Source organism: Ovis canadensis, chromosome 3, assembly GCF_042477335.2.
Source record: "Ovis canadensis isolate MfBH-ARS-UI-01 breed Bighorn chromosome 3, ARS-UI_OviCan_v2, whole genome shotgun sequence".
NCBI classification, from domain to species: domain Eukaryota; kingdom Metazoa; phylum Chordata; class Mammalia; order Artiodactyla; family Bovidae; genus Ovis; species Ovis canadensis.
Window position 1 is genome coordinate 136,337,775 of NC_091247.1, and position 20,985 is coordinate 136,358,759.

General features: G+C 41.1%; 1 protein-coding gene across 3 annotated transcripts in view; it reads right to left on the reverse strand.

The window, feature by feature from the left end:
* Window positions 1–20,985, reverse strand: part of CEP83 (centrosomal protein 83) — a 147,979-nt gene that overhangs the window by 65,553 nt on the left and 61,441 nt on the right. The window lies entirely within an intron of this gene.

Genomic DNA, 20,985 nt, shown 5'->3' on the forward strand with positions numbered 1-20,985 from the left:
TTTTGAATATACTATCTAGGTTGGTCATAACTTTTCTTCCAAGGAGTAAGCATCTTTTAATTTCATGGCTGCAATCACCATCTGCAGTGATTTTGGAACCCAAAAAAATAAAGTCTGACACTGTTTACCAGACAAGTAAAGACGAACAAAAAAGATATTTAGTATAGAAAGAATGGTGCATCAAAGGAATGGGAAAACTAAACCTTAGGTAGACCACAAAACCAAAGAATGGATAAAATATTAACAAAATCCCATTAACATGAGGTAAAGACAATCACTGATTATTATTGCTATTGTTAGGAAAAACCATGTTGGCAGCTAAGATTATCATGTTGGATACAGTGGCCAAGTCTTTGTCAAGGGCAAGCAAAATAAATTATAATAATTTGGTATACCACAGGACATCCTTCAGACTTATTTTCAATCAGATAAAGCTGACATTTACTGTTCCAGCAAAATTAATTTAGGCTCCTCCCTCTTCTACTCTCACAGAACTCATATTTTCATAAGGAAGTATATCTGTAAACTTCTTAAAAGAACATGGCCTTTAGTCACCATGTGTTTCCGAAAACTCACACCACGGCCAGTGCACAGGAAACAATTATTTCTTGAATGGATTAATGAATACTGGTTGTGAAAAAAAAATAAAACCTAGTTTGTATTTACATTAATCTCAGAAATCTAAGAATAATGTTCACTGATTTATTCATCAATACTCCAAACATTTCAAAAACTTAACTGAATGAATGCCTACTACATATAAAGCATCATATAACACATTGTAATCTACATTACATACTGTTTTAAATTCCTTACAAGCATTAATTTTAATTGCCACAACAATCCAGAATATATTGAGTAGCTACATTACCATATCCCTTTTTATCGAAACACACACAGAGTCAAACTTCATAAAGATTACAAAAACTCCAGGAAGTATATCTCTCCCCCTAAATAGCTCAAATCTCAAGTGAAAAATAATTTATACATACAAATACCTAAAAACAGGCAATATAGTTTTAACGGACAGATGAAGACAAATGAAAAAGATATTTAGTATAGAAAGAATGGCACATCAAAGGAATGGGAAAACTGAAACTTAGGCAGAACACAAAATCAAAGAATGGATAAAATATTAGATTCCCTGGGGAGAAAAATGATCCTCAAAGGTGGCCTAAAGGCATTTTAGGCAGAACCACACTAAGCACTACAAGAAATTCAGAATCCTGGGACCCTGCATCAATACTGGTAGTAATCTCCAGACTCTGTAACAACCAAGACCACGCTGAAAAATCCTGTTAAACACCGCCCAGGTGAGGTGCATCCTGGCTGGAAACAAAAGGGAAAGGGGACCCACAGAGTAGAAGGTTCCTGAATACCAAGTGCATGCTCTTATAACTTACTCAGTACTTATTTTAAATTTTTTCTTTTTACTTAAAATGAATAAACATAATTATATAAATAAAAGAACTCAAACAAAATATAATAGGAAAAATCTGTCCTTTTCTCACTTCAGTCATCTACCGTCCCTCTTAGAAAGCAACCAGTGTCGGTAACTTCCGTAGCCTTCTTCAGGCAGTCTATAGATGCATAAGCACGTACTACTTTAAGTTTTTACAGAAAGAAAGGCATACCATACACATTTTTCTGCACCTTGTTTATTCATTGAAGGTTTTTGAGCTTAAGATTGGCATCACCACATATACATTTTAGGAAGAAGCAACATGGATCAAAAGTGCTCGTAGGAGAAAACTGGTGGCTATAGGAAGGAGAAGCAATGAATGGGACTAGAGAAACCAAAGAGAAAGTTCCTCTTACAATATGGTTTATGATGTCAAGAGACTAGTAATTGAGTCCAAAGTGCGAAGGAATTGTTTCAGTTAGTTAAGGTACTCAATCGTGTCAGACTCTTTGGGACCCAACGGACTGCAGCATGGCAGGCCTTCCTGTCCATCACCAACTCCCGGAGATTGCTCAAACTTATCCATTGAGTCGGTGATGCCATCCAATCAACTTATCCTCTGTTGTCCCCTTTTCCTCCTGCCTTCAACCTTTCCCAGCATCAGGGACTTTTCCAGTGAGTCAGCTCTTCGCATCAGGTAGCCAAAGTACTGGAGTTTCAGCTTCAGCATCAGTCCTTCCAATGAATATTCCTTTAGGATGGACTGGTTGGATCTCCTTGCAGTCCAAGAGACTCTCAAGAGTCTTCCCTAACACCACAGTTCAAAAGCATCAATTCTTTGGCAATTAGCTTTCCTTATACTCCAACTCTCATACCCATACATGACTACTGGAAAAACCACAGCTTTGACTAGATGGACCTTTGTTGTCAAAGTGATATCTCTGCTTTTTAATATGCTGTTCAGGTTGGTCATAACTTTTCTTCCAAGGAGCAAGCATCTTTTTTAATTTCATGGCTGCAGTCACTATCTGCAGTGATTTTGGAGCCCTCAAAAATAGTTTCTCACTGTGTCCCATCTACTTGCCATGAAGTGATGGCACCAGCTGCCATGATCTTCGTTTTCTGAATTTTGAGTTTTAAGTCAACTCTTTCACTCTCCTCTTTCACTTTCATCAAGAGGCTTTTTAGTTCCTCTTCACATTCTGCCATAAGGGTGGTATCATCTGCATATCGAGATAACTGATATTTCTCCCAGCAATCTTGATTCCAGCTTGTGCTTCATTCACTCCAGGGCTTCTCATGATTCTGCACTGAAGTTAAATAAGCAGGGCCACAATATACAGCCATGACTGCTTTCAGGATTTGGAACCAGTCTGTTATTCCATGTCCACTTGTAACTGTTGCTTCTTGACCTGCATACAGATTTTGCAAGAGGGAGGTCAGGCGGTCTGGTATTTCCATCTCTTTCAGAATTTTCCACAGTTTATTGTGATCCACACAGTCAAAGGCTTTGGCATAGTCAATAAAGGAGAAGTAGATGTTTTTCTGGAACTCTCTTGCTGTTTCCATGATCCAACGGATGCTGGCAATTTGATCTCTGGTTCCTCTGCCTTTTCTAAATCCAGCTTGAACACCTGGAAGTTAACGGTTCATGTACTGCTGAAGCCTGGCTTGGAGAATTTTGAGCATTACTTAAGTAGTGTGTGAAATGAGTGCAGCTGTGCAGTAGTTTGAGCATTCTTTGGCACTGCCTTTCATTGGGATTGGAATGAAAACTGATCTTTTCCAGTTCTGTGGCCACTGCTGAGTGACACTGAGTGTAGCACTTTCACAGAACCATCTTTTAGGATTTGAAATAGCTCAACTGAAATTTCATCACCTCCACTAGCTTTGTTCGTAGTGAAGATTTCTAAAGCCTGCTTGACTTCACATTCCAGGATGTCTGGCTCTAGGTGAGTATTCACACCATCGTGGTGATCTGGCTCATGAAGATCTTTTTTGTGCAGTTCTTCTGTGTATTCTTGCCACCTCTTCTCAACACCTTTTGCTTCTGTTAAATCCATACCATTTCTGTCCTTTATCGAGCCCATCTTTGCCTAAAATGTTCCCTTGGTATCTGTGTCTTGAAGAGATCTCTAGTCTTTCCCATTCTGTTGTTTTCCTCTATTTCTTTGCATTGATCACTGAGGAAGGCTTTGTTATCTTTCCTAGCTATTCCTTGGGACTCTGCATTCAAATGGGTATATGTTTCCTTTTCTCCTTTGCCTTTCGCTTCTTTTCTTTTCAGAGCTATTTGTAAGGCCTTCTCAGACAACCATTTTGCCTTTCTGCATTTCTTTTTCCGAGGTCAGGGACAGCGGCCGAGAGTGCCAGGCTGCCATAGCACAGGAGCAGCCAAGAGAAGCTACCCCACATCCGAGGTCAGGGGCAGTGACGGGGAGGACCTACCCCACGCCCAAGGCCAGGGGCTGCAGCCAGGAAGAGCAACCCCACGTCCAAGGAGCGGTGGCTGCGCGGGCATCAGAGGGCAGACACACTGAAACCATAATCACAGAAAACTAATCAATCTGATCACACTAGGACCACAGCCTTGTCTAACTCAATGAAACTAAGACATGCCAATGGGGCCACCCAAGATGGGCGGGTCATGGTGGAGAGGTCTGACAGAATGTGGTCCACTGGAGAAGGGAATAGTAAACCACTTCAGTATTCTTGCCTTGAGAATCCCATGAACAGTATGAAAAGGCAAAATGATAGGATACTGAAAGAGCAACTCCCCAGGTCAATAGGTGTCCGATATGCTACTGAAGATCAGTGGAGATTTTCTGGAGAAATATCCAGAAAGAATGAAGGGATGGAGCCAAAGCAAAAACATTACCCAGTTGTGGATGTGACTGGTGATAGAAGCAAGGTCCGATACTGTAAGGAGCAATACTGCATAGGAATCTGGAATGTCAGGTCCATGAATCAAGGCAAATTGGAAGTGATCAAACAGGATATGGCAAGAGTGACCATCGACATTTTACGACTCAGCGAACTAAAATGGACTGGAATGGGTGAATTTAACTCAGATGACCATTATATCTACTACTGTGGGCAGGAATCCCTTAGAAGAAATGGAGTAGCCATCATAGTCAAAGAAAGAGTCCGAAATGTAGTACTTGTGTGCAATCTTAAAAATGACAGAATGATCTCTGTTCCTTTCCAAGGCAAACCATTCAATATCAGAGTAATCTAAGTCTATGCCCCAACCAGTAACGCTGAAGAAGCTGAATGGTTCTATGAAGACCTACAAGACCTTTTAGAACTAACACCCCAAAAAGATGTCCTTTTCATTATAGCGGACTTGAATGTAAAAGTAGGAAGTCAAGAAACACCTGAAGTAACAGGCAAATTTGGCCTTGGAATACAGAATGAAGCAGGGCAAAGACTAACAGAGTTTTGCCAAGAAAATGCACTGGTCATAGCAAATACCTTTCTCCAACAACACAAGAGAAGACTCTACACATGGATATCACCAGATGGTCAACACCAACATCAGACTGATTATACTCTTTGCAGCCAAAGATGGAAAAGCTCTATAAGGTCAAAAACAACAAGACCAGGAGCTGACTGTGGCTCAGATCATTAACTCCTTATTGCCAAATTCAGACTTAAATTGAAGAAAGTATGGAAAACCATTAGACCATTCAGGTATGACCTAAATCAAATACCTTATGATTATACAGTGGAAGTGAGAAACAGATTTAAGGGACTAGATCTGATAGATAGAGTGCCTGATGAACTATGGACGGAGGTTTGTGACACTGTACAGGAGACAGGGATCAAGACCATCCCCATGGAAAAGAAATGCAAAAAGCAAAATGGCTGTCTGAGGTAGCCTTACAAATAGCTGTGAATAGAAGAGAAGCAAAAAGCAAAGGAAAAAAGTAAAGATATAAGCATCTGAATGCAGAGTTCCAAAGAATAGCAAGAAGAGATAAGAAAGCCTTCTTCAGTGATCAATGCAAAGAAGTAGAGGAAAACAACAGAATAGGAAAGACTAGAGATCTCTTCAAGACAATTAGAGATACCAAGGGAACATCTCATGCAAAGATGGGCTCAATAAAGGACAGAAATGGTATGGACCTAACAGAAGCAGAAGATATTAAGAAGAGGTGGCAAGAATACACAGAAGAACTGTACAAAAAAGATATTCACAACCAAGATAATCACAATAGTGTGATCACTCATCTAGAGCCAGACATCCTGGAATGTGAAGTCAAGTGGACCTTAGAAAGCATCACTACGAACAAAGCTAGTGGAGGTGATGGAATTCCAGTTGAGCTATTTCAAATCCTGAAAGATGATGCTGTGAAAGTGCTGCACTCAATATGCCAGCAAATTTGGAAAACTCAGGAGTGGCCACAGGACTGGAAAAGGTCAGTATTCATTCCAATCCCAATGAAAGGCAATGCCAAAAAATGCTCACAATACCGCACAGCTGCACTCATCTCACACACTAGTAAAGTAATGCTCAAAATTCTCCAAGCCAGGCTTCAGCAATACATGAACCGTGAACTCCCTGATGTTCAAGCTGGCTTTCGGAAAGGCAGAGGAACCAGAGATCAAACTGTCAACATCTGCTAGATCATGGAAACAGCAAGAGAGTTCCAGAAAAACATCTATTTCTGCTTTATTGACTAGGCCAAAACCTTTTGACTGTGTGGATCACATTAAACTGTGGAAATATCTTAAAGAGATGGGAATGCCAGACCACCTGACCTGCCTCCTGAGAAACCTATATGCAGGTCAGGAAGCAACAGTTAGAACTGGACATGGAACAACGGACTGGTTCCAAATAGGAAAAGGAGTCTGTCAAGGCTGTATACTGTCACCCTGCTTATTTAACTTATATGCAGAGTACATCATGAGAAATGCTGGACTGGAAGAAGCACAAGCTGGAATGAAGATTGCCGGGAGAAATATCAAAAACCTCAGATATGCAGATGACACCACCCTTATTGCAGAGAGTGAAGAGGAACTATAAAGTCTCCTGATGAAAGTGAAAGCAGAGTCTAAAAAAGTTGGCTTAAAGCTCAACATTCAGAAAACGAAGATCATGGCATCTGGTCCCATTCAGTTCAGTTGCTCAGTAGTGTCCGACTCTTTGCAACCCCATGAATCACAGCACACCAGGCCTCCCTGTCCATCACCATCTCCCGGAGTTCACTCACACTTGCGTCCATTGAGTCCATGATGCCATCCAGCCATCTCATCCTGGGTCGTCCCCTTCTCCTCCTGCCCCCAATCCCTCCCAGCATCAGAGTCTTTAAATCATGGGGAAACAGTGTCAGACTTTACTTTTTTGGGCTCCAAAATCACTGCAGATGGTGATTGCAGCCATGAAATTAAAAGATGCTTACTCCTTGGAAGAAAAGTTATGACCAACCTAGACAGCATATTAAAAAGCAGAGACATTACTTTGCTGACTAAGGTCCGTCTAGTCAAGGCTATGGTTTTTCCTGTGGTCATGTATGGATGTGAGAGTTGGACTGTGAAGAAGGCTGAGTGCCGAAGAATTGAAGCTTTTGAACCATAGTGTTGGAGAAGACTCTTGAGAGTCCCTTGGACTGCAAGGAGATCCAACCAGTCCATTCTGAAGGAGACTGGCCCTGGGTGTTCTTTGGAATGAATGATGCTGAAGCTGAAACTCCAGTACTTTGGCCACCTCATGAGAAGAGTTGACCCAGAAGAGAAGACTCTGATGCTGGGAGGGATTGGGGGCAGGAGGATAAGGGGATGACAGAGGATGAGATGGATGGATGGCCTTACTGACTCGATGGACATGAGTCTGAGTGAACTCCGGGAGTTGGTGATGGACAGGGAGGCCTTGCGTGCTGCAATTCATGGGGTCGCAAAGAGTCAGACACGAATGAGCGACTGAACTCAACTTTGGAATGGTCTTGATCCTTGTCTCCTGTACAGCATCACAAACCTCCATCCATAGTTCTCAGGCACTCTATCAGATCTAATCCCTTGAATCTATTTCTCACCTCCACTGTATAATCATGAGGGATTTGATTTACATCATACCTGAGTGGTCTAGTGGTTTTCCCCACTTTCTTCAATTTAAGTCTGAATTTGGTAATAAGGAGTTCATGATCTGAGCCACAGTCAGCTCCCAGTCTTGTTTTTGCTGACTGTAGAGAGCTTCTCCACTTTGGCTACGAAGAATATAATCAATTTGATTTTGGTATTGACCATCTGGTGATGTCCATGTGTAGAGTCTTCACTTGTGTTGTTGGAAAAAGGTGTTTGCTATGACCAGTGTGTTCTCTTGGCAAAGCTCCATGAGCCTTTGCCCTGCTTCATTCTGTACCCCAAGGCCAAATTTGCCTGTTACTCCAGGTATCTCTTAACTTCCTACTTTTACATTCAAGTCCCCTATAATGAAAAGGACATCTTTTGGGGGGTATTAGTTGTAGAATGTCTTGTAGGTCTTCATAGAACCATTCAACTTCAGCTTTTTCAGCATTACTGGTGGGCACAGATTTGGATTACTGTGATATTGAATGGTTTTCCTTGGAAACGAAGAGAGATATCTGTCGGTTTAGAGACTGCATCCAAGTACTGCATTTCGAAGTCTTTCCTTGACTATGATGACTACTACATTTCTTCTAAGGGATTCTTGCCCACAGTCGTAGATATAATGGTCATCTGAGTTAAATTCACCCATTCCAGTCCATTTAGTTCGCTGATTCCTAAAATGTCGACCTTTACTCTTGCCATCTCCTGTTTGATCACTTCCAATTTGCCTCGATTGCTGCAGGAGCAGCATGGAACTAACATTCCAGGTTCCTATGCAATATTGCCCTTTACAGCACTGTACTTTCCTTCCATCACCAGTCACATCCACAACTGGGTGCTGTTTTTACCTTGACTCCATCTCTTCATTCTTTCTAGAGTTATTTCTCCAGTGATCTCCAGTAGCATATTGGGCACCTATTGACCTGGGGAGTTCATTTTTCAGTGTCCTATCTTTCTGCCTTTTCAAACTGTTCATGGGGTTCTCAAGGCAAGAATACTGAAGTGGTTTGCCATCCCTTCTCTAGTGGACCACGTTTTGTCAGAATTTCCCACCATGCCCTGTCCATCTTGGATGGGTAGCCCTAAACGGCATGGCTCATAGTTTCATTGAGTTAGACAAGGCTGTGGTTCATGTGATGAGAGTGGTTAGTTTTCTATGATTGTGGTTTTCAGTCTGTCTGCCCTCTGATGGAGAAAGATAAGAGGCGTGTGGAAGCTTCCTGATGGGAGAGACTGACTGAGGGAGAAACTGGGTCTTATTCTGATGGGCGGGGCCACACTCAGTATATCTTTAATCCAATTTTCTGTTGATGGGTGGAGCTGTGTTCTTTCCCTATTATTTACCTGGGGCCAAACTATGGTGGAGATAATGAAGATAATGGTGACCTCCTTCAAAAGGTCCCATGCATGCACTGTTACACTCAGTGCCCCCAACCCTGCAGTAGGCTGCCACCAACCCAAGCCTCTGCCAGAAACTCCTGGACACTCACAGGTAAGTCTGAGTCAGTCTCTTGTGAAGTCACTGCTCCTTTCTCCTGGGTCCTGGCACAAGTTTCTCTTTGTGCCCTCCAAGAGTCTGTTTTCCCAATCCTGTGTAAGATCTGGAGGCTCTATGGTGGGGTTAATGGTGACCTCCTCCAAGAGGGCTTCTGCCACACCCAGGTCTGCTGCACCCAGAGCCCCTGCCTCTGCGGCAGTCCACTGCTGACCTGGACCTCTGCAGGAGACACTCAAACACAGTTCTGTCTCAGTCTCTGTGGAGTCTCTGGGTCCTGGGGTTTGTTTGAGCCCTCTGAGCATCTCTGGCAGGTATGGGGTTTGCTTCTAAATGCAATTTCACCCCTCCTAACATCTTGCTGTAGGGCTAGGCAAAAAGGTCATTCAGGTTTTTCTGTAAGTTGTAACAGAAAAACTCAAATGAACTTTTTGGCTAGCCCAATAATTTAAAAAGAATATGTAAATTTTATTTGGATCCTCTTTCAAACAAACCAACTTTAAAAACAAGAAAGCAAAACTGTGAGACTATTGGGAATATCTTAAAGAAAACATAACATTAAAAGGTTCTAAGAAATAAGCACTTTTAGGTATGGAAATAGTATTGTGGCTACACCTCTGAGGAACTGCTCGGGTATATAATAGAGATATGTACTAACATATCTGGGGTTGAGATGATATAATTAGGTTCAAAATAATTCAGAAGGGTTGAGAGAGAGAGGAAAAATGTTAGAAGACAACACAACACTGGCTCTGAGAGGGTAATTACAGATGCTTACATCTGTAATTGGTGATGGGTACATGGGGACGCATCATCCCAATCTCTATATTTTTGCAGTTGCTTCAGATTTCTATAATTAAAAGTTAATTAAAACAAAAGTCCTTTCACTTCCAGCAGATGGAATAGAGATCAACTTTACTCCCTTGTCTGAAACAAATAAAAGACTGAACAAAAATCAAACAATGGTTTTCAAGACACTGGACATGGTGAGGCAACAGATATCCCCAAGAGACAGAAAACACAGAAGCTGAGCTTTGGTAAAAGCTTCCAGGCTGTGACAAAGGAAGAGTCTGATGGACCCCAACTTAAGGAGACAGAAGCAAGACTCCAGGGAGACTAGTGTAGCTAGAGTCAACGACTGAGTAACAGAGAAGAGGGTAGCAGGGAAAGAAAATGATGGAGCTCTGCAAAATGACCCTCTCGACTCACTCAGTATTGATCAGTACATGCATGTAAGGAAAATACCTAAGATCAGGAAGAAACCCACCTGAAAGGATTAGAAGAATGAGTACTCAGAGATTGTGTAGAGTTCCCTTTCCCAGAAGGCACATTTAAAACTTCATTTCACAGAGAGATGAGCAGAGTACTCAGAAGAGTCTCAGCAGTGACATATAGTCAGCACTAAACACTAAACTTCTCTCCCTTAACAAATATTAAGGGCAAGACCCAGAATGACAAAACTGTTTCCAAAGAACTGTGTCCCAAAACAAAGATCAAGAATATTTACCAGAATACAAAAATATCTAGCATTCAACAAAATAAAATTTATACTGTCTAGCAACCAATAAATTTTTACCAGGCAAAAGACCTAAGAATAAATTTTACCAAGGGGCTGAAAAACCTGTACACTGAAAACTGTAAGGCAAAGATGAGAAAAACTGAAGATACTAAAAAATGGAAAGATAATTCATGCTCATGGATTGAAATAATAGTTACAATATGCATGCTACCCAAGATCAGTTCAGTTCAGTCACTCATCGTGTCCGACTCTTTACGACCCCATGAATCGCAGCACACCAGGCCTCCCTGTCCATCACCAACCCCTGGAGTTCACTCAGACTCACGACCATAGAGTCCATGATGCCATCCAGCCATCTCGTCCTCAGTCGTCCCCTTCTACTCCTGCCCCCAATCCCTCCCAGCATCAGAGTCTTTTCCAATGAGTCAACTCTTTGCATGAGGTGGCCAAAGTACTGGAGCTTCAGCTTTAGCATCATTCCTTCCAAAGAAATCCCAGGGCTGATCTCCTTCAGAATGGACCGGTTGGATCTCCTTGCAGTCCAAGGGACTCTCAAGAGTCTTCTCCAACACCACAGTTCAAAAGCATCAATTCCTCGACACTCAGCCTTCTTCACAGTCCAACTCTCACATCCATACATGACCACAGGAAAAACCACAGCCTTGACTAGATGGACCTTAGTCGGCAAAGTAACGTCTCTGCTTTTTAACATGCTATCTACGTTGGTCATAACTTTTCTTCCAAGGAGTAAGCGTCTTTTAATTTCATGGCTTCAGTCACCATCTGCAGTGATTTTGGAGCCCCCCAAAAAATAAAGTCTGACATTATTTCACTGTTTCCCCATCTATTTCCCATGAAGTGATGGGACCGGATGCCATGATCTTCGTTTTCTGAATGTTGAGCTTTAAGCCAACTTTTTCACTCTCCTCTTTCACTTTCATCAAGAGGCTTTCGAGTTCCTCTTCACTTTCTTCCATAATGGTGGTGTCATCTGCATATCTGAGGTTCTTGATGTTTCTCCCGGCAATCTTCATTCCAGCTTGTGTTTCTTCCAGTCCAGCGTTTCTCATGATGTACTCTGCATAGAAGTTAAATAAGCAGTGTGACAGTATACAGCCTTGACATACTCCTTTTCCTATTTGGAACCAGTCTGTTGTTCCATGTCCACTTCTAACTGTTGCTTCCTGACCTGCATACAGATTTCTCAAGAGAGAGGTTAGGTGGTCTGGTATTCCCATCTCTTTCAGAATTTTCCAACAGCTCTTTGTGATCCACACAGTCAAAGGCTTTGGCATAGTCAATAAAGCAGAAATAGATGTTTTTCTGGAACTCTCTTGCTTTTTCCATGATTCAGTGGATGTTGGCAATTTGATCTCTGGTTCCTCTGCCTTTCCGAAAGCCAGCTTGAACATCAGGGAGTTCACGGTTCACGTATTGCTGAAGCCTGGCTTGGAGATTTTTGAGCATTACTTTACTAGCATGTGAGGTGAGTGCAACTGTGCAGTAGTTTGAGCATTCTTTTGCATTGCCTTTCTTTGGGACTGGAATGAAAACGGACCTTTTCCAGTCCTGTGGTCACTGCTGAGTTTTCCAAATTGGCTGGCATATTGAGTGCAGCACTTTCACAGCATCATCTTTCAGGATTTGAAACAGCTCAAGTGGAATTCCATCACTTCCACTAGCTTTGTTCGTAGTGATGCTTTCTAAGGCCCACTTGACTTCACATTTCAGAATGTCTGGCTCTAGACGAGTGATCACATCATCATGATTATCTGGGTCGTGAAGATCTTTTCTGTACAGTTCTTCCGTGTATGCTTGCCACCTCTTCTTAATATCTTCTGCTTCTGTTAGGTCCATACCATTTCTGTCCTTTATTGAGCCCATCTTTGCATGAAATGTTCCCTTGGTATCTCTAATTGTCTTGAAGAGATCTCTAGTCTTTCCTATTCTGTTTTCCTCTACTTCTCTGCATTGATCGCTGAAGAAGGCTTTCTTATCTCTTCTTGCTATTCTTTGGAACTCTGCATTCAGATGCTTATATCTTTCCTTTTCTCCTTGGCTTTTCACCTCTCATCTTTTCATAGCTATTTGTAAGGCCTCCCCAGACAGCCATTTTGCTTTTCTGAATTTCTTTTCCATGGGGATGGTCTTGATCCCTGTCTCCTGTACAATGTCACAAACCTCTGTCCATAGTTCATCAGGCACTCTATCTATCCGATCTAGTCCCTTAAATCTATTTCTCACTTCCACTGTGTAATCATAAGGGATTCGATTGAGGTCATACCTGAATGGTCTAGCGGTTTTCCTTGTTTTCTTCAATTTCAGTCTGAATTTGGTAATAAGGAGTTCATGATCTGAGCCACAGTCAGCTCCCGGTCTTCTTTTTGTTGACTGTATAGAGCTTCTCCATCTTTGGCTGCAGAGAATATAATCAATCTGATTTCGGTGTTGACCATCTGGTGATGTCCATGTGTAGAGTCTTCTCTTGTGTTCTTGGAAGAGGGTGTTTGCTATGACCAGTGCATTTTCTTGGCAAAACTCTATTAGTCTTTGCCCTACTTCATTCCACATTCCAAGGTCAAATTTGCCTGTTACTCCAGGTGTTTCTTGGCTTCCTACTTTTGCATTCAAGTCCCCTATAATGAAAAGGACATCTTTTGGGGGTGTTAGTTCTAAAAGGTCTTGTAGGTCTTCATAAAACCGTTCAACTTCAGCTTCTTCAGCGTTACTGGTTGGGGCGTAGACTTGGATAACTGTGATATTGAATGGTTTGCCTTGGAGACCAACAGAGATCATTCTGATGTTTTTGAAATTGCATCCAAGTACTGCATTTCGGACTCTTTTGTTGACCATGTGATGTTTTTGAGATTGCATCCAAGTACTGCATTTCAGACTCTTTTGTTGACCATGATGGCTACTCCATTTCTTCTGAGGGATTCCTGCCTGCAGTAGTAGATGTAATGGTCATCTGAGTTAAATTCACCCATTCCAGTCCATTTTAGTTCGCTGATTCCTAGAATGTCGACGTTCACCCTTGCCATCTCTTGTTTGACCACTTCCAGTTTGCCTTGATTCATGGACCTGACATTCAGGTTCCTATGCAATATTGCTCTTTACAGCATCGGATACTACCCAAAGCAATCTACAGATTAATGGCAGATTTCACAGAACTATATCAATTTTTAAGTTTGTATAGAACCATGGAAGACTCTAAATAGCCAAAACAACCTTGAGAAATAAGAACAAAGCCAGAGGTATCATAGTCTGTGGTTTCAAACTATATTACAAAGCTGCAGTAATTAAAACAGTATGGTACTGGCACAGAAACAGTTCTGTTCCGTTGTTCTGTTCAATGGAACAGAACATAGTGAGCCCAGAAATGAACCCGTGTATATCTGGATAATTAATTTATAAGAAGAGAAGAAAGAAACACAATGGAGTAAGGATAGTCTCTTAGTAAACAATACTGGGAAAACTGGACTGCCACATGCAACAGAATAAAACCAGACCACTATCTTATACCACACACAGATTAATGCAAAATAGTTTAGAGATGTGAACTCAAGACCTGAAACCATAACATTTCTAGAAGAAAACACAGGTGGTCACCTCATTAATGTTAATTCTTACCAATGTTTTAGTGGATTAGACCTCAAAGGAAAGGGAAACAAAAGCAAAAACAAACAAATATCAAACTGAAAAGCTTCTGCACAGCAAAGGAAACCATAATCAAAATAAAAGGAAATCTACTGAATAGGAGAAATTATTTGCAAATCACATATTACTAAAGGGTTAATATCCAAACTATATAAAGAACTTATACAACTCAACACCAAAAAGCCAAGCAACCCAATTTAAAAATAGGCAGAGAATCTGAGCAGATATTTTTCCAAAGACAATATACAAGTGGCCAGCAGGTACATGAAAGATATTTAACATCATTAATTATTGGGAAAATGCAAGCAAAAACTACAATGAGACATCATCTCATATCTGTAAGTAATGGTGATTATCAAAAGAACAACAAATAATGAGTGTCGCTGAGTATGTGGAGCAGAGACGCTGTTAAACTATTAGTGAGAATGTAAATTGGTGCAGCAACTATGGAAAACAGCATGAGGTTTCTTTAAAAAATTAAAAACAATTACACTTCTGGGTATTTATTTAAAGTATACAAAAGCACTAATTCAAAAAGACATGAACTTTTATTTCCACTGCAACATTATTTACAATAGCCAAAATATGCAAACAACCTAAGTGTCTACTGATAGATAAAAGGATAAAGAGAACATGAAATATACACACACAGAATACTTCTCAGTCATAAAGAATGAAATCCTGCCATTTATAACACGGTTAGACCTTGAGGGTATGATGCTAAGTGAAGTAAGTTAGACAAAGAGAGACAAATACCATATTATTGGATTCATATCTGGAATCGAAACACAAACACAATTCAGTTCAGTCAGTCGCTCAGTCGTGTTCAATTCTTTGTGACCCCATAAATTGCAGCACGCCAGGCCTCCCTGTCCATCACCAACTCCCGGAGTTCACTCAGACTCACGTCCATCGAGTCAGTGATGCCATCCAGCCATCTCGTCCTCGGTCGTCCCCTTCTACTCCTGCCCCCAAACCCTCCCAGCATCAGAGTCTTTTCCAATGAGTCAACTCTTCGCATGAGGTGGCCAAAGTACTGGAGTTTCAGCTTTAACATCATTCCTTCCAAAGAAATCCCAGGGCTGATCTCCTTCAGAATGGACTAGTTGGATCTCCTTGCAGTCCAAGGGACTCTCAAGAGTCATCTCCAACACCACAGTTCAAAACCATCAATTCTTCAGTGCTCAGCCTTCTTCACAGTCCAACTCTCACATCCATACATGACCCCAGGAAAAACCATAGCCTTGACTAGACGGACCTTAGTCGGCAAAGTAATGTCTCTGCTTTTGAATATGCTACCTAGGTTGGTCATAACTTTTCTTCCAAGGAGTAAGCGTCTTTTAATTTCATGGCTTCAGTCACCATCTGCAGTGATTTTGGAGCCCCCCAAAAAATAAAGTCTGACACTGTTTCACTGTTTCCCCATCTATTTCCCACGGAGTGATGGGACCAGATGCCATGATCTTCGTTTTCTCAACACTGAGCTTTAAGCCAACTTTTTCACTCTCCTCTTTCACTTTCATCAAGAGGCTTCTTAGCTCCTCTTCACTTTCTGCCATAAGGGTGGTGTCATCTGCATATCTGAGGTTCTTGATGTTTCTCCCGGCAATCTTCATTCCAGCCTGTGTTTCTTCTAATCCAGCGTTTCTCATGATGTACTCTGCTTAGAAGTTAAATAAGCAGGGTGACAGTATACAGCCTTGACGTACTCCTTTTCCTATTTGGAACCAGTCTGTTGTTCCATGTCCAGTTCTAACTGTTGCCTCCTGACCTGCATACAGATTTCTCAAGAGAGAGGTTAGGTGGTCTGGTATTCCCATCTGTTTCAGAATTTTCCACAGCTCATTGTGATCCACACAGTCAAAGGCTTTGGCATAGTCAATAAAGCAGAAATAGATGTTTTTCTGGAACTCTCTTGCTTTTTCCATGATTCAGTGGATGTTGGCAATTTGATCTCTGGTTCTTCTGCCTTTCCGAAAGCCAGCTTGAACATCAGGGAGTGCACGGTTCACGTATTGCTGAAGCCTGGCTTGGAGAATTTTGAGCATTACTTTACTAGCATGTGAGATGAGTGCAATTGTTCGGTAGTTTGAGCATTCTTTTGCATTGCCTTTCTTTGGGACTGGAATGAAAACTGACCTTTTCCAGTCCTGTGGTCACTGCTGAGTTTTCCAAATTGGCTGGCATATTGAGTGCAGCACTTTCACAGCACCATCTTTCAGGATTTGAAATAGCTCAACTGGAATTCCATCACCTCCACTAGCTTTGTTCGTAGTGATGCTTTCTAAGGCCCACTTGACTTCACATTTCAGAATGTCTGGCTCTAGGTGAGTAATTACACCATCATGATTATCTGGGTCGTGAAGATCCTTTTTGTACAGTTCTTCTGTGTATTCTTGCTATCTCTTCTTAATATCTTCTGCTTCTGTGAGGTCCATACCATTTCTGTCCTTTATTGAGCCCATCTTTGCATGAGATGTCTCCTTGGTATCTCTAATTTTCTTGAAGAGATCTCTAGTCTTTCCCATTTTGTTGTTTTCCTCTATTTCTTTGCACTGATCATTGAAGAAGGCTTTCTTATCTCTTCTTGCTATTCTTTGGAACTCTGCATTCAGATGCTTATATCTTTCCTTTTCTCCTTGGCTTTTCGCTTCTCTTCTTTTCACAGCTATTTGTAAGGCCTCCCCAGACAGCCATTTTGCTTTTTTGAATTTCTTTTCCATGGGCATGGTCTTGATCCCTGTCTCCTGTACAATGTCACAAACCTCTGTCCATAGTTCATCAGGCACTCTATCTATCCGATCTAGTCCCTTAAATCTATTTCTCACTTCCACTGTGTAATCATAAGGGATTTGATTTAGGTCATACCTGAATGGTCTAGCAGTTTTCCCTGTTTTCTTCAATTTCAGTCTGAATTTGGTAATAAGGAGTTCATGATCTGAGCCACAGTCAGCTCCTGGTCTTGTTTTTGTTGACTGTATAGAGCTTCTCTATCTTTGGCTGCAGAGAATATAATCAATCTGATTTCAGTGTTGACCATCTGGTGATGTCCATGTGTAGAGTCTTCTCTTGTGTTCTTGGAAGAGGGTGTTTGCTATGACCAGTGCATTTTCTTGGCAAAACTCTATTAGTCTTTGCCCTACTTCATTCCACATTCCAAGGTCAAATTTGCCTGTTACTCCAGGTGTTTCTTGGCTTCCTACTTTTGCATTCAAGTCCCCTATAATGAAAAGGACATCTTTTGGGGGTGTTAGTTCTAAAAGGTCTTGTAGGTCTTCATAGAACCATTCAACTTCAGCTTCTTCAGCATTACTGGTTGGGGCATAGACTTGGATTATACCAATGGATAAACAAAACATAAACAGATTCAAAGAACAGATTACTAGTCACCAGAAAAGAAAGGGGTTGGGAGATGGGTGATTTGGACGAAGGGGATCAACTGTATGATGATGAATGGTAACTAGACTTGTGGGGGGTAATAACTTTGTAGTGCAAACATATGTTGAACCATAATGTTGTATACGTGGAACTTAAATACAAATAAAAAAATATTTTTAAATTTAGCAGACATGTAAAGAAGCCTGAAAAACCACACTAGGTTGGTGCAATAGTAATTGTGGCTTTGGACCCTGAATTTTAAATCAGTATAGCAAGGCACAAACACGTCTTTATTAATTAAAACAGGAACCATTACAATCAACATACTTTTGCCAACGAGAAATACACTTATTCCTGCAGCAAAAAAATATCAGTGCTTCAGGATTCAATGAACTCTTGGAAAGCATCTTCTGTGTCCTGCTGGTTGTGGAAGCATTTTCCCTGCAAAAAGTTGTCAAGATGTTTAAAGAAGTGGTAGTCAGTTGGCACGAGGTCATGTGAATATAGGTACAGATGAGGCAAAATTGAGTAGCCCAGGTTGTTCAACTTTTGAAGCATTGGTTGTTCAACATGTGATTGGGCACTGTCACAGAGAAGAACTGGGCCCTTTCTGTTGACCAATGCTGGCTGCAGGCACCGCAGTTTTTGGTGCATCTCAGCAACTTGCTCAGCATACTTCTCAGAAGTAATGGTTTTGCTGGGATTTAGAAAGCTGTAGTGAATCAGACCAGCAGCAGACCACTAAACAGTGACCATGACCCTTTTCTTGGTGCAAGTTTGGCTTTGGAAGGGACTTTAGAGCTTCTTCTCAGTCCAACTGCTGAGCTGGTCGTCACCAACTGAGGTATACAATCCAGTTTTCATTGCACGTCACAATCTGATCAAGAAATAGTTCGTTGCTATCTAGAACAAGAGAACATGACACTTCAAGACAATCTGTTTGATCTACAGTCAGCTCATGAGGCACCCACTTACCAAGCTTTTTCGCCTTTCCAATCTGCTTCAAATGCCAAACGACCAAAGAATGGGCAATGCTAAGTTCTCAGGCAACTTCTTGTGTAGTTGTAAGAGCATCAGCTCGGATGATTCTCTCATCTGGCTGTTGGTCAACTTCCAATGGCTGACCACTACTCTCCTCATCTTCAAGAGGCTAATTATCTTTGCAAAACTTCTAGAATCACTGCTTCACTACATGTTCATTAGCAGTTCCTGGGCCAAATGCATTGTTGATGTTGTGACCTATCTCCACTGCTTATGACCCATTTTGAACTTGAATAAGAAAATCACTGGAATTTGTTTTTGTCTAACATTATTTCCATAGTCTAAAATACATATAAAATAAACAGCAAGCAATAATTCATTAAAATAAACATTAAGAAATGCACAATAATGTATAACATAACCACATTTAAGAATGTACTCCAATATCAAACAGCAAATGCAACAGTGCAAAACCGCAATTACTTTTGCACCAGTCTAATAATACCTACAATAGGAAAAGAAAGCCAATCAAAACAACCCAGAGTGATACAGATCTTAAAATCAGCAAAGACATTAAAACAGTCATTATAACTGAATTCCACATAAATTTACAATAGAGAATAAACATATCAAGGAAAACATGAAAAGGATCAAAACTGGACTTCAGGATAAAAACTACGAATTCTGGGACACAAAATGCACTATGAAATTACTAGCAGATTAGACACTGCAGGAAAAAAGATCAGAGAACTTGAAAGACATGGAAACTGAAACTATCCAAAATGAAACAGAGACAAGAAAGATGAAAGATAAAGACATCAGTGCATTACGGGAGAACTTTAAGAGGACTAAAAGCAGTTCACAAAGGAAATCAAATAGGAGGCAGAAAAAAATATTTCAAAAAGCAGTATCTAAAATTTTTCTAAATTTGATGAAAACTATAAAGTCACAGACCTAAGAAGCTCAATAAACCTCGGTACCAGAAACATGAAGAAATGTCCAATGGGAAGTCAACCAAATCATTGAAAAGCAGCAATAAAGAAAAAAATTTAAGAGTTGACAAGAAAAAAGATACATTAGATAAACAGAACAAAGATAAAAATGACAGCAAAAGTGTCTTAGGTAACACTTAAGTGAGAAGACAGAAGAGAAACATGTTAAAGTATTAAGGGAAAAACTGTCAACCCAGAATTCAAAGCTCAACAGAAGTATCTTTAAACACCATTTCTTTTATATATATAAAAGTTCAGGACTTCCCTGGTTCAGTTCAGTTCAGTTCAGTCGCTCAGTCGTGTCCTACTCTTTGTTACCCCATGAATCGCAGCACGCCAGGCCTCCCTGTCCATCACCAACTCCCGGAGTTCGCTCAGATTCACGTCCATCGAGTCTGTGATGCCATCCAGCCGTCTCATCCTCGGTCGTCCCCTTCTCCTCCTGCCCCCAATCCCTCCTAGCATCAGAGTCTTTTCCAATGAGTGAACTCTTCGCATGAGGTGGCCAAAGTACTGGAGTTTCAGCTTTAGCATCATTCCTTCCAAAGAAATCCCAGGGCTGATCTTCTTCAGAATGGACTGGTTGGATCTCCTTGCAGTCCAAGGGACTCTCAGAAAGACTTTTCCAACGCCACAGTTTAAAAGCTTTAATTCTTCGGCACTCAGCCTTCTTCACAGTCCAACTCTCACATCCATACATGACCACAGGAAAAACCATAGCCTTGACTAGACGGACATTAATTGGCAAAGTAATGTCTCTGCTTTTGAATATGCTATCTAGGCTGGTCATAACTTTTCTTCCAAGAAGTAAGCGTCTTTTAATTTCATGGCTGCAGTCACCATCTGCAGTGATTTTGGAGCCCAAAAAAATTAAGTCTGACACTGTTTCCACTGTTTCCCCATCTATTTCCCACGGAGTGATGGGACCGGATGCCATGACCTTCGTTTTCTGAATGTTGAGCTTTAAGCCAACTTTTTCACTCTCCTCTTTCACTTTCATCAAGAGGCTTTTTAGCTCCTCTTCACTTTCTGCCATAAGGGTGGTGTCATCTGCATATCTGAGGTGATTGATATTTCTCCCGGCAATCTTCATTCCAGCTTGTGTTTCTTCCAGTCCAGCGTTTCTCATGATGTATTCTGCATATAAGTTAAATAAGCAGGGTGACAATATACAGCCTTGACGTACTCCTTTTCCAATTTGAAACCAGTCTGTTGTTCCATGTCCAGTTCTAACTGTTGCTTCCTGACTTGCATACAGATTTCTCAAGAGGCAGGTCAGGTGGTCAGGTATTCCCATCTCTCTCAGAACTTTCCACAGTTTATTGTGAGCCACACAGTCAAAGCTTTGGCATAGCTTTAGCACAGTCAATAAAGCAGAAATAGATGTTTTTCTGGAACTCTCTTGCTTTTTCCATGATCCAGCAGATGTTGGCAATTTGATCTCTGGTTCCTCTGCCTTTTCTAAAACCAGCTTGAACATCAGGAAGTTCAC